Source organism: Chiloscyllium punctatum, chromosome 13, assembly GCF_047496795.1.
Source record: "Chiloscyllium punctatum isolate Juve2018m chromosome 13, sChiPun1.3, whole genome shotgun sequence".
NCBI lineage: Eukaryota > Metazoa > Chordata > Chondrichthyes > Orectolobiformes > Hemiscylliidae > Chiloscyllium > Chiloscyllium punctatum.
Genome location: NC_092751.1, coordinates 4,180,193 through 4,198,515, shown reverse-complemented (window position 1 = coordinate 4,198,515; position 18,323 = coordinate 4,180,193). Strand labels below are relative to the sequence as shown.

General features: G+C 40.7%; 1 pseudogene; it reads right to left on the bottom strand.

Annotated features, from left to right (window-relative positions):
- Positions 1-651: 651 nt before the first annotated feature.
- LOC140484480 (Ig heavy chain C region-like) lies at positions 652-17,372 on the bottom strand (annotated as a pseudogene).
- Positions 17,373-18,323: the final 951 nt, after the last annotated feature.

Below are 18,323 nucleotides of genomic sequence, written 5' to 3'. Positions count from 1 at the left end.
AGAGGACATCTACTTTGAAAACTCTGCACAGGGAGCAAGAGGACAGACCATTCATCATTCCCCTCCCCTCTGCTCCACGACAACTTATCTGTTGATTCTCTTTGGTGTGACAGTGAAGATACATCCTGTCAACTCATGCGCTGGCGCAAGATCCCTGGCAGTTCCCCAGAAACAAAGGTTCCATTCAAACTGCTCTGCACTCTTTAGGATTGGTATGTTCCAATCAAAATTAATTTTAAAGTGTTTAAATTTTCATTTCCAATTGGTGCAATGTGTCAGTTTAAAACTTACATGAAATTTGTAAAAATGTCCAGTCGGGGGAATCAAGAACACCAAGTTCAAAACTTGAGCTCTACTCTTGACATAAAATGGACATTGTCCGATTTTGTCACAGAGGGATTTAGGATGGATAAGGTATTTGGCGGAATCCTGCAATGAGTGAGCTTTACTCTGTCTCTGACACAGGGTGTGTCTGAGCAGAGAGCATTAACTGCACAAGACACTCGTCCTAGACCTGTTAATAATCCACTTTAACTACACAGATGTAATGTAAGTCAGAGTGAGAAACAACTAATTCAGTATTTAACTCACAACTGGAGGAAAAAAAACTTTATTACTTTTGTTGAATTATTAAATGCAACTTTGAGAGTTTTATTGACATGAATTAACAGTGTCCATCAGTGCAAGTGAAATGTTTACGAAACTCGGTTTACCGCTAGATTTATCGACTGTTCTGTTGATGATCTTCAATGGAATCGCTTCATGTCCCACCACACAGGAGTAAGAAGCACCGCTGGCCCACTCCTCCGCTGTAATGGATAACAGGCTGTACATGAAGAAGGAGATGTTGTCACTCTCCGCCATCACCTCGGTGTTCTTGTAGTAACTGGGATTCACTGGCTTGTCATTGTTTGTCCACTTGACGAAGATCTCTCGGGGGGAGAAACCTCTCACTAAACAGGTGAGAGAGAGAAACCTCTGAGCGGAGATTTCTTCTGTTGGTGGCAGGAGGACCGACACTGATGGCTCCAGCGGAATAATCACTGCAAAATATTTGAGACAAATATAAATCAACCAAAAAATCCTGAATCAATATCACAATTTCACTAAATATTAAAATACGCCATGTTTAATTTGGGATTTATTCACTTCCGTTTACTAAAGGAGCAGAATGGTACACATTCTGTTCAGTTAAAAAAAGTAAAGTTTAATGTGAAAGTTGCCCCCATGTTTCCAGCCCACAACAAGGACATTCTGTCCAACTGTCATTGCTGATGGTGACGTCACAGCCCAGGCTTCTTCCCACTTTATCTGACTGAATCAGAATACAATATCCTTTGGTCCATCTTTTTCTTAATCAGCGACCTAACTATCCTGCCTTCAGATGCATCATTAATACTCCCAATGGTGTTTGTTCATTACCAATCAAAGCCTGACATTGATATAACTGGATCTGGATTACACATGGGATCCTTTGTGCTTTAATCTCACCGCTCACCTTTCTCCTTGTGGATGGAGTCTCTCAGCGGAGTCGGTAGATTCTGATGGTACACCACACATTCAAACGTAACACCACTCAGCCAGGATTCAGTAGAAATGTCTAATTTGCTGATCACGCTGTCGGGATTCTGTCCAGGCTGGTCAGCAATCTCTGATTTCAGAGGCTTCTTTTCTTGTTTCCAGGTCACGCTGACTCCAGAAGGAAGATTTGACACAACGCAGGTTAACGTCACCGTCGCCTCCAGTAAGACTTGTTCTCCTGGCGGTGGGAGGATTTTAACGGTGTTAGGGTGGCACTCGGTATCTTCTATGAAACAAAAATCAAAGTCAATGAAAAATGCCCCTTTATGATAAAAGCACCCAATCTTCAGATTACTTCTTCACAGGGTGAAGACACCACCTTCAAAATGGTAACTCCAACTATTGCTGAAACGATGCTTACTGTTGTTGATGTATTTTGATTTGTGAAAGCATTTGTGATTACCTAGGACATGCCCTGTGTAATTATTCCTCAAGAACACTGGCTTTGTAACAAGTGAAACCTGTGAAAAAAATAAAATCATCGAAGATACCATCATGTAACCCATGGAATTACCTTTCTTTCGGAGTTTGTCTCTCACTTCGGACCATCTATTGATACTTGTGACAAGAGTAATCTCAATATAACGAGTTCATTTCCATGTTCATAACCCTTAGGTGCAAATGCTGCTGGTCATGCTGACTGCCAAATCACATCCCAAATTTTGGGCAAATTATAATAAATAATAATTATTCTCTTTGCAGAGTTCTAAAGTGTTACAGGATCGGTGACAGCCATGGAAATTCTGTTCATTATATTTAAAGTGATCAAAAATACTTTGCGTTATTGTTGTGATGTCATTCTCTAGTTTATGTCATTGTTCATCGTGAGCTGTGTTTGGAGTAGATCTGAAAACAAGACATTGAGTACAGCATTGGATATCGAGAAGGACACCCATCTCCTTAAGTCTTTCCCTCCATTCAGTTAGTTCATGACTGGTTTGTACTTTCACTTTATTTAGCAAGCCGCATTTTTTAATTTCTTCATAGAGCAGGGGAGAAATGAAAACAAACAAAAGCGTCTTAAATTAATCTACAAACGCGATGGAAATGTACAGTAATTTTATAGACATCCACTACTCACTGTGTAAACATCGCCATCCCAAATCAGGCTAAATCAGCCTGTCTCGAATTCCTACTTCATTCATCCCTATTGTCGCATTCTTACCAGAATTTATTCTCCTGCCGAATCCAATAATTACAGAGAGCATCTTAAAGAAGCTCAGTGAGATCACGTTTATCCCAGTTGATGTGATACCCACTTAGTCTGAGGTCTGATCCCATAAATGAAGTTAAAGAGCTCAGTACCAGATAAAAATCGATGTCGTACAATGTCCAAGGCCAACAGGTCATTCCTGAGCAGGGAATGAAGCATTGAACGCATTTTGATTTATTTTCAAGTAAGGGTCACTGCATATTTTAACCACATCATTTTGAGACCACAACATCACAAGATAGAGGTTCAGAATAAAGCTGTTCGGCCATTCCAGAGTTTAGATCAGAATGATGCTGGAAAAGCACAGCAGGTCAGGCAGCATCCGACGAGCAGGAAAATCGACGTTTCGGGCTACAGCCATTCTACTGTCTTCTCTAAACAAGAGCCGATCTATCTCTGGCTTGAATACACACAATGGCCTGGCCTCCACAGCCCTCTGCAGCAACAAGTTCCACAGCCTCATCACCCTCTGGCTGAAGACATTTCTCCTCACATCTCAGTTCTAAACGGTGCCCCTTTGACCCTGAGACTGTGCCCTTGGGTCCTAGTCTGGCCTACCAGTCAAAACATCTATTCCACGTTCACTCGACCTCAGTCTCTCAGTATTTTCTATGTTTCAATCAGATATCTCTCCAATATCCCCCCTCCACCCCAAAGTTATCCTTGAAGCGGCTTCCAGGCAAGGATTCAGCACTCTGAATGCCTCTCCCAGCATGGTCAGGCAACAAACTATTTAACAAAGCTCTCTGTCTATATATCTATCTTCGACAGTGAGGAAACATGCTTTTCTGACTTGCCAAAATGTCGAGTCATGAGCAATGCTAATGTAACAGTCAAACTGAAATGAGATCCGTGGCATGTTGGGACATGAGAAGCTGTACTGTGCTATTTACTATGCCTGATCAATTAGTGTGTTTGATTCACATCAGAGTTTAGAATGATTTGTAGCTCTCTCAGTGTGTGTCTCTTACCCTGGAGTGCGGTGATGTTTTTACTTTGAATATTCTCTCCATGAGTGACCTGGCAGGTATAGACTGCGCTGTTGAACCGTTCACCATAAGGGACCATCAGCCGACTCATCACCGAGAAGTTTCCATTTGCCTCACACACGGGAGACGTGAAGAAGCCAGAATCCAAGGGTCGGCCATTTTTCAACCAACTCACGGAGATTGACTTCGGATGGAAATCGATGATTGAACAGACGACGGTTGCAAACTTGCTGCTTGCGATTTCTTCACTGGAGCTCACAGTTAGGAGAAGAGTTGGTTGTAGAATACCTAGGTCTTTAGGAAACACATCGCATAAATTATCTGACGAATTTCATAACAAATGCAATCAGTTCTCATATATCACTGTTTCTTGTGGTTAATGGATACAAGAATCATAATTGTGCAGAGTGCTGGAGAAGCTGGGATCCACACAGAAAGATCAGCAGGACAATGCGAAAGACTAAAATTATAGGACACAGCAAGGGAGTCAAGGAGGCATAGAAACTATAGGCCGGTAACATCAGAAGGGAGATAGCAATGTTGGATGGTATTCGTTTTAATGACAGAGTCTGTTGAACAAGGCAGATGAATTACCGGCATAAATGAGGAAATTATGCGGTTGCTATCACGGAGACATATTGAGGGCGGGGCAGGAGTGGGCTATTCAATATTCCAGGATTTAGTGCCTTCAGGCGAGACAGGGAAAGATGCATAAGGATGAGGGCTGGGGGTGTGCGGTACAGAATGTTGCTTCTGTCGCAATTCTGACAAGAGTATTTTAGGCTGTAAAGAGAAATGAAACCATGGATACCTCCTCGAACAAAGGCAAATGGACAGTACTTCAAAACCAAAATACAGCAAACATAACTACTGTGAGAGCACGATAGACCTTACTACATGTCCAAAAGACCAAGTGCAGATACATGGGCAAATTTCAAAGAAATGTAAATTAACTAGGGGAATGAGAAAAGAGGTTATTACCTTCCTGTGCATAGGCTTGGATATTCATTTTGTCAAAAGTTTAGAGGGTGCACAATTCTGAAAATGCCCCCAGGAGAATATTTTAACAAAGTATGTGTTTAAGACTGAGAATTTTAATCCAGACCTTGCAAGAAAGGGGTGAACATGGACCTAACTTTAGGGAATGAAGTCGACTCAGTGGGTAAAACCTCAATGGTGGAGCACTTTGCAGACAGTGATCGTAAATCAGTTGGATTTCAGATTTTGCTGCAAAAGAATATAAATTGGCTCAATGTTCTGAAAAGGGGAAGGACAATTTTAGTAAGATCAGGTAATGACTTGACCAGAGTGGACTGCAATCTGACACTTATTGGTAAATCTGAGTCAGAGCAGTTTGACACATTTAAGAAAGAGTTAGGAAAATCACAGGGAGGACATTTCCCAGGAAGCCACTACGTGGGACCAAGAATGCAGTGGGCTCTGGACACCAAGGGCATGGAGGGTGAGATAAAGAGAAACAAGTGAGGCTTCCGGTCTATACTGAAATCTCAAAACAATAGGAATTAGTATGGAGTACAGAACGTGCAAGGGGGAGTTTGAAAGAAAATGTGAATTAGAAGAGCAAAAGGGACCATGAGAAAATAATAGCAGTCAAAATAAAGGAAAATATTTTTAAAAGTTACAGGCTCATTCATAATAAAAGAATTATACGGGAAACAGTAATGCTCATGAAGTGTATTATTGGAGTGGAGCCGGAGGATTAGGTTGTGGTCAAAACGAATGTGTTGTGTCAGTGATCACTAGTAAGAGGGACAATGTGGGGACAGAAATCATGGAGGGGTGTTGTGATGTAGTTTGCAGAAATTAGGACACATGATGTGATGTTCTGTGTTGTCTTGCTGAATGAAAAGTGGTTATATTTCCAGGGCAGATGAAAAGTATACCAAGCGGCTGAGCGATGCAAAGGATGAAATAGTTGGGTCACTGACAATAATTTAGAATTCCTGTCTTGTCACAGCAGTTGTGCCAAGTGGGTGTACATCAGCCAACGTTGCACTGTCATGCAGGACGAAGGAAGGGACAAATAATGAAAACACAGATCTGTCAAGCTAGTCTCAGTGGTAGGGAAACTATTGAGAAGTGAAATTAGTCTTCATTTGGAAGATAAATCATCAATTTTCAACAGGGTTTTATTGAGAGGAAGTCATGTGTAACAATTTGATCGTAGGTTTCAGAGAAATAACTCGACGTCCAGATGATAGAAATAATCAGAGCCAATGGGATCTGAGTTAATTTGACAGATTGGATCGAGAACTGGCTGAGTGGTGGGAGCAGGGGTAATAGTCATCGGGTGTCTGCGTGAATAGAAATCTATGTCTCCTTCTGTTCTGTAGGGATTGGTGTTGATTTCCTTGCTATTTCTCTTACATACCAATGACTGAGACTCAAATTTAGGAGGATTAACCAGTGAATTCACAGATGAAATGAAAACTGTCATGTTGGTAAGTCATGAGCATAATGGCTTTAGATTGCAGGAGGATATACAGGATTGGTTGTATGTGAAGAGAAGTTGCAAATGGAAATTATTCTGGATAAATGTAAGGTGAGGTAATTCGGCAGAAGAATCTGTGAGGTATGATGTTTTGAATAGTGGAACCCTGGAAAGGCCTGAGGATCTTTGGTGAATGTACCCACCGATCCCCTATAGTACTGTGTCGTGTAGATAAAGAGGCTAAGAAAGTGGGAGGATATTTGCTTTTATTAGCCTCGACATTTACAATGAGGAGTAGGGAGATGATACTGGAAGTTAATAGAACACTGGTTAGGCCATACTGAAGCGTTGTGTGCATGTTATCGAAGGAATGTGATTACACTGAAGGCAGTATTGATGAGATTTGCCAGGATCTTGCCTGAGTTGGAGGGTTTTAGTTATGAAACTAGTTTAGATTCACAGGGGTTTTCCTTGGTGCAGAGGAGAATTAGGGAGAAGATTATCATGATGTCTAGAATTATTTTAGGCATAGACAGGGTAAACTGGATGAAACTTTTCCCCTTGATGGAGAGATCAATGCCTCAGGGCATTGTTAGTTAGGTGGCTGTTATTGACAGGCGTGAACTGGATGGATCAAAGGGCCTTGTTCCTGTGCTGTATAAGGTGATTCTGTGAAAACGGTTATAAATAATGCCTTCTTCATATTAATCCCAGATGCTCTGTTTATCTCAGTTCCCACAACACGTACCTGGACATGGCATTTCTTTGCTCTTGTGTGACCCGCTGAACCTCACAGTAGATTTTGCTGGGACAATCTGCCGCTGACGCGGGCAGAGTTAACTGGCTGCTCAGGGTGTAGGTTCCCTTCTTGTTTCTCACTGATGGGTAAGTCTTCAATCCAGTCGTGATTAACTCCCCACCTTTCTTCCAGGTTACCTTGGTGACGTCAGGGGAATAGTCCATCGCCAAACAACCAAAGGTCGCAGAACCGGTGTCGTGCTGCTGACAGGAGGAGACCAGGCCATAAAGCGTGGGGGGAGATGGTGTCTCTACAATAGAATGACCAATTGAGCAAGTTAGTTTCTGTTCATTTGACCTTATCAGTTACTCAAATGTATCATCAGCTGTAAACGTTTGCCAGTATGCTCCCACTGAGTCTACAGCATAACTGAAGTTTATTTTTGTTTCCTACCGGTTGCTGATCATGATCATTGGTTCCCTCTTTAGAAACATGCCCTTGACCTTGACCATTACCATATAATTTCGGAAGAAGAAAATCCTGATCCCACCGCAGTAACTGTTTGAAGATCTCACCAACTGACACTTTCACTGGATTGCTGTGAAGAGCAAAGAAGTTTCACAAAATACAAACCAAGGAAATGCAGATTCATTGAAATTCTACAGTGTGTGCAAACAGGCCATTTGGCCCAACAAGTCCACACCCACCCTCTGAAAAGTAACCCATCCAGACCTATTCCCCTACCCTATTATGCTACAGTTAACTCTGACTAATGCACCTAACCTCCCAATCACTGAACACAACATTTGCAATTCCCCCAGCTTGCACATCTTTGGACTGTGGGAGGAAATTCACACAGACATGGGGAGAAAGTGCCAACTCCACCCAGACAGTCACGCGAGGCTGGAATGGAACCCGAGTCCCTAGCACTGTGAGGCAGCAGCGCTAACCACGGAACCAAAGTGCTGCCCCATTAGGTACCGTGGTGCTGGAAATACCCAACCGCTGACAGTACGCCCGGAGAGAAATCAGAGTGAATCATAGAACATAGAACATTATTGTGCAGTACAGGCCCTTCGGTCCTCGATGTTGCACTGCCCTGTCATACTAATCTGAAGCCCATCCCACCTACACTATTCCATGTACGTCCATATGCCTGTCCAATGACGACTTAAATGCACTTAATGTTGGCGAATCTACTACCGTTACAGGCAAAGCATTCCATACCCTTACTACTCAATGACAAAATAAACTACCTCTGACATCTGTCTTATACCTATCTCCCCTCACTTTAAAGTTGTGTCCCCTCGTGTTTGCGGTCCCCATACTTGGAAATCAGGTCCAGTGAGCCTTCCTCACTTATCAATGCGAGGCAGAATGTTCTCTCTGGGAGGAAGGTCACTGCAGCAGCAGCACAGGCAGGAGCTGAGCACTGGGACTGGGAGGAGGGCTGTCACGGCTGAACTCATACCAATTGTCTGGAAGTTGAAACATCTAATTTACAATTATCTGAATTCTGGAGGCCTCTGAAAAATGGAGGAGCATTAAGGTTCAGAGACTTTGGAGTGTTACAGCTGAGTATTTACGTAAATATGATTTGAGAAATGAACTAGTAATCTTTAACTTTAATAACTATCAAACTGACACACAGTTCACCACCAAACCTCATCTTTCAGACTAACCACTGCACTTACTCTGTCTAGATCTAAATTTCCACTCACATTGACAAACCCTACCTTGCTATACACCTATTCATGTCCGGAACACACAACCCCGATCACACGAAACACATCCAAGGCAATCCATATTGGTAGTGTAGCTGAGCAGAGAGATCTCGGTGTCCAAGTACATAGATCCCTAAAAGTTGCCAAAAAGTTTGATACAGTTGTTAAGAAGGCATACTTTGTGTTGGCTTTCATCGATAGAGGGACTGAATTTCAGAACCACGAGGTTAGGCTGCAGCTGTACAAAACTCTGGTGTGGCCGTACTTGGGAGTATTGTGCACTGTTCTGGTCACCACATTATAGAGAGAATGTGGAAGCTTTGGAAGAGTTCAGAGGAGGTTTACCAGGATGTTGTTTGGTATGGCGGGAAGGTTTAATGAGGAAAGGATGAGGGTCTTGAGACTGTTTTTGTTTGAGAGAAGAAGGTTGAGAGGTGACTTAGTTGAGACATAAAAGATAAACAGAGGCTGGACAGTGAAAATCTTTTTCCTTGAATAGTGATGGCTAGCAGGAGAGGACATAGATGATAGATGTCAGAGGTTGTTTCTTTATTCAGAGAGTAGTAGGGCCATGGAACGCACTGCCTGCAACAATATTACACTCGCCAACTTTAAGGGCATTTAAAAGGTCATTGGATAAACATATGGAAGAAAATGGAATAGTGTAGGATAAATGGGCTTCAGATTGGTTCCACAGGTCAGTGCAACATTGAGGGCTGAAGAGCCTGTACTGCACTGTAATGTTCTATATTCTATATTCCAGATGGATATATGATCTCAATTCCTTTCACTCATTTACACTCCTGCTGCCCTGCACCTGGCCCATGGTGAATCTGGCCCTGACTGGACCTGGCACCATCATTTTCACAACCTCTGACAAAAGCCCACTACCCAAGACATGACCTCAGCCATTGATCACTGACCTTACATCTTACCCAAGTCAACCTGTGCACATTGCATCCTAGCTCTTTTCGCATCTGTGTTTTACAACCTACCATTTTGCCAGACTCCGAGTTTTGCATTTTGACAACACATCCACCTGTCACTTCATTACAGTGACCTTCCACCCCCGAAACATCCTGGCACTCTGCCCACCTCTACACTAACCAGCCTGGCATCATGCCCACCTCTCCATAAAGACAGACGTCCTGTATTTCAGCTTAAACTACCCCTCACCTACCAAACACAATTCGAACAAATTATCCTGTGACCATTACCATTTACCTTGATGCCACCTTGCCAGACAGAGTGCATGCAAGGTTACCCAGCAGCCAGTCAACACCTCACAGCCGACCAGCCCAAACTCTCCCACATGCCCAATCTAGCCCCTCACTTTCTCACCACCTTCCAACTTTGAGCCTACTCCAACATAAAGTCAGAGAGTCATAAAGTCGTACAGCACAGAAACAGTTCCTTTGGTCCAGCTCATCCATGCCGACCAGAGTTCCCAAATTAAACTAATTCCATTTGCCTGCCTTTGGCCTATATCCATCCATACGATACAGTTCCTGTAGCTGTTCAAATGTCTTCTAAATGTTGGACATATCTCTGCATTTACCACTTCCTCTGGCAGTTCATTCCAATATTTTGGACAGTTACAACATGAAGCCCTAACTCCTGTCCTCAGTGCGCTGACCAATGAAGGTACACGTGCCAAACACCTTCAACACACCAGGTGCTTGAGACAACGCTTTCAAGAATCTATGAGTTTGAACCCTCAGGGTCCTCAGTGTTCAACATCACTACCCTGTGCCCTACCATTAACTCTGTAAGTTTTGACATGATTTGTCTTCTCAAAAAGTAATACGTCGTATTCATTCAAATTAAACTCCATCTGCCACTCCTCAGCCCATTGGCCCAGCTGATCAAGATCTCATTGTACGTTTAGACGACTTTCACTGCCAATTATACCACCAATTTTGGTGTTACGTGCAAACTTACAAACAATGTCCCATTCAATGTTTTCATGGCTATCAATCAATATTATAGCCTGTTTGCCTTTCTCCCACATATCTGTAGCATTTTTTTTTCAGGATTGAAGGAATCTATCTCCTGATTGAAATCATTTAATGTTTTGTCCTCAATCAATTTCTGTGGTGGAGAATTCCAAAGGTTCATCATTCTTTTGCTGAATAGTAAACAATCAGATTCAATGTTATCGAGTGTTGTGAAGATTGGTGAGCAGCAAGATTAATGATGATCCCATGAATGGAATAGCATTCTAGAGGGACTGAGCGGCCTTCTTCAGCTTCCATTTTGCATGCTGTCATGTCCCTTTGGCAGCATGTTCCAAAACTGTTATCTTTGAGGATAAGGGTGCACATGTATGTAAATGCTTCTCCTGAAAGCTTTCCTCCAAATCAGACTTCAACTTGACACTCAACTCTTTCCCTGCCCGTTTCCTCTTCCTCAGTTACAGCCATGGGACTCACTTCCTACCAGCGCTGTGAATGTACTAATACCACTCCAACTTCAGCAATTCAAATAGACTGATGACAACTGGTTTCTCAAGGCGATATAAAAAGTCTGACACTTCCACACCGGTCTAGAGATTCAAACAACCACTGGAAGAATTGTCAATTATTTGAGGTACTTGTGAGTCTACACAAGATGACATGGTTTCCTTTTGTGTGATTTGACTGTGTTGTCACTTAACGAACTGAGCTATTTCTTAATCATATAATGGGAATGAAGCTTCCCTCATTTTTAGCAAGACAATCACGCGTTATATTTCTTTATTCCAGGGAAGTATAGTGTTAAATTAATGAAATATGATGATTGGGATGTTTCAATTGGAAATTGTCAGAGATTTAAAGCTTACTTTCATGAGCAATTAATTCCAGCCTCATTGTGTCACAGTACTCACAGGAATGTCTTTCAGAAATGGTGTCTCCCTTTGTTATGAGCAGTCGAATCAGTAAATCTGGGATAGTTTTTGCTTGTTAATCAAAGGTGTTAAAGAGATTTACCCAAAGGGAGACCTGCGGATTTAGCTCACAGATGCTACATGATCTAAGTAAGTGGTGGAACAGCTCGAGGGGCTGAGTGCCCTCCTCTTGCTCCTACCTTCCTATCATTGTGTCATTCATTAAGCTAGCACTGGCGGTGAACACTTTTTATTAAAATGTTTCAACAAATTAATTGTTTCACACATGCTTTAAAAAAAATCGTCAGTTGATTATTTGGAACGAGATAATTGTTACAGCAGCCACTGCGCTCTGGAGTGGGTTGTTACTTCATAATAGTTTCTTGTGAAACTACAGCTTGAGATCAGGGCGCTCACATTCAATGATTCTCTGATATTTAATATCTCTGAACATTCACAATTTGTTCAAATGCATCTTTTCTCTGAAGAACGTGTTTAATCGAACAGAACTTTTTTCAATGAAACAACAAACTTTAAATGCTAGCAATTCAAAATAAAAGACAGACATTTCTGAAGAAACTCAGCAGGTCTAGCAGCTCCTGTGGAGAGAAGGCAAGGTTAACCGTTCGCATCCAGAGACACCCTCTTCAGCAAATTGTTTTCATGTTTTTGGCACAAGAGCTCACACCTGTTGAGACAAACAGTGATTACGTTGGCTTGACTCCTGTTGGAAAAAGGATTCTTAGCAGAGGTACTGGATGGTCTGAGACAGCAATTGAAGACCAACTGAAAAGCTATCTCCATCTGCTGCAAGTGTTGGATTCAGCGGAACTCCCACCGTACTGAACAACCAAATTCAGCGACAGCACTGGTTTAATATAAAGTAAAACAGCCGAAGCATCATCTCATCAAATATGCTTCGAAAATGGTTCATTCTGGATTAGTTATAAATGATATTGTTAGAACAGCAAGTCAAGTCAAAAGCTGGGATTTCTTTGAGCACTTACTCCATTAACCCCATCTAGCGATGCCCAAAAGCTTGTGAACAAATATTGATCTGGAAAAAGCTGCTAACCACCAAAATTCTGTTTAATATCTAAGAGACACAAGTCAGGACAGCTATTGAATAGATTTCACTGGCCCCTGTGAGTGGAATTCCAAAAAACACTCAAACATCTCAACCTGCTTTCTTGCACTGAAGTAACCTGATAAGAGATGGTGTTACATACTTCTCTAACGGGTTGTAAGTGAACACAGGCCACCTGGCACCGAATCAGATACACTACTACAACATCACAACAGACCAGAAGACAATGAGCTCGACACTATCACAGAGAACACAGCCCACCTGTTTTGACAGTACATAAACAATGTTAGTTATTAACACCTTCCAACAACCAGGGATTGTTCCAGAATGGTTGTACAATGAAAGTAACATTTCAACATTTATCCAAGAATACTTTGACAGCAGCTCTGAATTGCTCAAACTCTATGGGAACTACAGAGGAATAAAACTAGGAATTGCATTGCCATCAATTCACTGTCATTAGATTTCACCCTAGAACTCCCTTCCCCTTCCCCAGAATGTTACTGCACCAGATGGTCTACTTAGTCTGAAAAAGATTAAAATGTTTTGAAGTGTAATATGACCGTTGCCAGTGACATAAAAAGCTGATGATAGGTTTTCAAATAATAAGATGCAAAATAATTCTGAATCTACATTGTGCCACGAAACATGTCCTGCACAATTGAGGCACAATGAAAATATACAGCATATTTCCATCTGCCTCGCTCAATCAAATATCTCTTGTTCCCAACAACCAATTTCAAAACTTTTGCTATCTGCCTTTTGTTCCTGAAGCGTTTGTTCTGATTGGAACAACTTCGTCAGGGCTCTCAATTCTGAGGCAACTAATCGAATATTGTATTTCTGGCCGATAAAAATGGTTTTGAAGCGCGAGATGAAATTGAACTGTGAGATTCAGGTATCCGAACTGGACAATTTACAAATGGTCAGGACCGTTGACAAGTTAGTCAGAGATAGTACTGAAACAAACTGTACAACAGACTTAATCCTAGAGGATACATTGCTCAACTCCTCACGTCAAATATATTCACTGTAATTGAACATTCATCAGAGGAACTAACCAGAGGATTAATGTGAACGAGAATGTGTTCACAATGAACATAAATAACCACTGAGTTAATAAACTTAATAAGTCATTGTATTTAACAAAATGATTGATGTGGGAAATATCGCCAATTAAAGCACAGATCCGAAGGCAATGGATTATTCTCTAAATTATTTTTACATATTCTTAAAACGTTCCTTGAACTGGGGAGATTTTGCATGCACTGCATAAAGTCAATACTGCATTTCAGTGTGGAAAGCATTTCTGTTGAAGGAATTAGGGCAAGTTTATTTTCTTGTTAACTGTTTTTAATGAACGAAATTGTTTAGAAAGGTATGAATTGAAAACATGCTTCTGTCTGGAGTTGCCCGCTTTAACAGATGTCTAAGTAAATGTGGGCACTGCTGCCTCACGGATCCAGGTACCCAGGCTCGGTTCCAGCCTCGGGTGACTGCCTGTGTGGAGTTTATACAATCTCCCCTGTGTCTGTGTGGGTTTCGTCCCACAATCCAAAGATGTGCATGTCAGGTGAACTGGTCATGCTATATTGTCCATAAGGTTAGGTGCATTAGTCAGGGGTAAATATAGGGTAGGGGAATGGGTCTGGGTGGGTTACTCTTCAGAGGGTCGGTGTGGACTTGTTGGGCCAAATGGCCTGATACATACTGCAGGAAATCTAATCTAAATGATTGTCACACTTAACAAATGTGAGCAGATTCCTTCCGATCGCTACATTGCAATAATTCGGTCAAGTATATTAATTAAAATAAATATTACTCTATTTTCAGTGTCTGAATAAACAATGTGCTCCGTTATCCTCTAGTTCATGTCTTCTGCAAATTTGTCAACTCTGCATATGTCTGAACACATCGACATAAAATGAATTCTCTGCGTTTGCAGCAAGTATTCCCATGGTTTTAAGAGTAAAGTTCCTACAGTATGGAAACAGGCCATTTGGCCCAACAATTCCACACTGACCCTCTGAACAGTAAGTAGCCCACCCAGACCCGTTCCCCCTAATTTATATTTATCCCTGACTAATGCAGTCTAACCTACACATCCCTGAACACTATGGCTGTGCTAAATTGCACTATCACCTGACTTGCCCATCTTTTGGATTGTGGTAGGAAACCAGAGCGCCCGAAGGAAACCCACGCAGACACAGGGAGAATGTGCAAACTCTACACAGGCAGTCACCAGAGGGTGGAATCGAATTTGGGATCCTGACGCTGTGAGGCAGCAGTGCCAACCACTGAGCCAACATGCTGCCCTGCGAGTTCATGAGTGGATTATTTTAATTAATTCGAAATTTGACCTTGGTCACATAATTCACTATAGTAGTTGTTTCCGAAAGAATGACTCTTCACTTGATATTTTGTTGTAAAATGTAACTATTTATTTAAAATGCACAGATTGGGAACACCTAAAGCACTGTGCAGATTAAATAATTCAGTTAATATTTTACTTTTATCCTGCAAATCCAGTTTAATCAGCGACATAACAATTAATTAACTCAAGTTACTTGTGAAACTGATCAAAGCAGTGAAACTGATCTGTTCTTCATAGAATTGAGCAGAATTCCCAAATGGTCTTTGCCAATGATCTTTTCCAGCCAGAAAAATATGTATGTAGTGTACAGCGGAATTGAAAGGTGTTTCTTGATCAATTATAACACTGTCATGGCATTTTTGCTCAAGAGCAAGAACTATTAGAACATTAGACTTTTGAAATTCTATTTATATTTCTCTATGACTTGTAAACTGTTTAAAGACAGACCTTGTGAATGAACTAGATAGTGGAGTTCTGAATTTGGATTGTAAACCATGTATTAGATTAATTCTTAATAATTACTTTTAAGTAAAAATAGCGCCCGAAGGTATCTATTTTCCCTTCATTTCTAAAACCTTTGCCATTTGCCTTTCACTTAATAATATGCTTTATGAAATTTCAACTCACATGCTGATTGCAGTGAATGAGGAACCTGGAGCGGTTCACTGTCACCAACTGTGTTAATATTGCAAAAACAATGTAGAAACCAGAAACGGTTTCCCAAAATAACACGTTTAATGTTACCCAAGCACAGTCCTTCCTCAACAGATGAACAATCACCAGATCACAACACTGTGTTTGCAGCAGAACTGGCTCTACAAACATTTTCAACAGAACTAAAAAACATGATGCAACCTCACAAAAATAAAACAAATTGAAGTCTAACAAAGCTGCTCAGAATCAAGCAAACTAATGATTAAATTGAATAGAAATAACAAGTCATAACAGCAACCTTGTTTTTGAGGGGACTTAACACTGAAAGCTGTAACGTTTCTGGCAACAGTTTAATTTATTTCCAACCTGCACACCCTTCTTGATCGTGACAATCTTGTGCAGCGCACAGTAGAGTAGTTGAAGGCATATATTGATTAATCACTTCATGGTCAAAACAAAATTACTGAATGGACAAATATTACCACATTATAATTTTAAGTTAGTTTCAATTACATAATCTGATCAATTCTGCAGTTTCTGATTTTAGTCCCAAATTTTATTTTGAATGAGGCGACTCAAATCAACATTCAGTTAGTTTACAATTAGAACAGAGTTTGTTTTTAAAAAAGTCAATGCATTAAAAACTCGTTTTTTTCCATTTCTCAAACTTCCGGGTTTCTGCCTTAAGTTGTTTTCAGACCATTACAAATGGATGCAATGTTTTCAATCAAGCAGGGACAAATGTGTCATGTAAGTTGAAGAAATGCAGAAATGATTCATGAAAAACAATAGAACTTCACAAATATTGGTAATGAACAGTAATCCAGAGAGTCAATCTCCTCACCAGAAAGGAAACACCAATTACAGAAAGCATGAAAACGCTGATCAATTCTACAAATTTAATAAGAATTCAATCAACTCAATTCAACAGAATCAAGGAAAATAAAATCAGAATCCAATCAACTCGAAACAACAGATTTGAATGAAACATAATCAGAATCCAATCAATTCAATTCAACAGAATCAAATAAAATAATTTCAAAACCCAATCAACACAATTCAACAAAACCACGTAAAAACAAAGCCAAAATCCAATCAACTCACTTCAACAGAACCAAGTAAAACAAAATCAGAATCTAATCAACAGAATGAAATATAGCACCACAAGAAAATTTTATGACAGTTTCTACCCTTCTTGTCATCAACAAAATTAACAAAATAATGGTATTTTAGCATGTTTAATCATGTTTTGTAATATCTTGAACATCTTTGAATTCTTAGCGTTTGTTGTTGATAATGAAACTCACAGTCAGGATGTCACTGATATTAATCATTATTTATAGCTGACTGGTTAAGAGAAATTAGGTGTTTCAAGTAATCCAGCCACACAGAATGCCCATCTGACCAAAAAAAAGATACACCGAGCAACTGACTCCATCATCACCATTGTAACTATTTGCTGAGCCTTAACTGAAGTCTGTAATCAGTGTGAACAAAAATCAATCCGAACCAAACCAAACTCAGCACAGAATCCGAGTTTCATTTAATTCAGAAATTAGTCGCATGAATAGAAAGTTTTTAAAAAGTCGCTAAGAAAGTTCAAAGTTCTTACCTGAAGTCACTGTCACCATGGTCCCTTGGCCCCAGTATTCAAGATAGTCACAGTGTTACATTCCCTGGACTGGGTCACACAATTACTAGCTCTGCATAAAACAAATAAAAAATCTACCATCATTTTAAATTGTCAGAACCACAGGCAAAATAAAGTCACGATAAATCTTCATCACATAATTGTGTTAGTGAATTCTGATCATTCTTGATAAGTTTTAATACTGTTTTATAACTACACAGAGTAACGCATGAGCTGATTCTCAAAATCCCCAACTGGTGTATCAATAATTACCCAACACTTTTTACAAATTAAATAGTGATACTGGCATTAAACCCCACAGAATTAATACTGCACTGCAAGTTAAGACGGTTTGTAGAAGTAATCACTGACTACTTTCAAACAATCGAGGCTGAATAGGTTTTTGTATTGATCATAATTGCAGTGTCATTCCAGCTTGTACCCACTCTTGCACAGTAATGGATGGCGGTGTCTTTGATATTCAGGTTCCCCATGTCCAACGCGAAAATGTTGTTTGAAATGTCTTTGGACGCAGTAAATCGACCATAAATCGCTGGTGCATAGTAACTTTTGGATGAATCATAGTAGGTAACCAGCCACTCCAGACCCTGTCCGGGAACCTGTCGGACCCAGCTCATCCAGTTGCTGTTAAGATCGAAGCCGCTGGCTTTACAGGTCAGTTTCAGGCTGCCTGCGGGACGGCCAGTCTCTGCCTCTGGCTGAGTCAAAACAATCTCCGACTGTACACCTTTAAAAAAGAAAGCAAATAAACCATGAGCATTAATGCTGATGAAATGATGGCTGAGTCTTTTACATTCCTGCAGTAGACTAACATTGAGACAGTCACAAAAAGAGACTTGAACAAAAAACACTCACATGATAAGAAAATAAGGAATAAACTGAGAAAAATTGTCGACACAATCATTCTGATAACATGTGGGAAGCGGTTCTGTCAAGATCTTTCTCAATAGAGCCGACCCAGGAGTGTTGAATTACGGTCTCGTGCCCAGGATT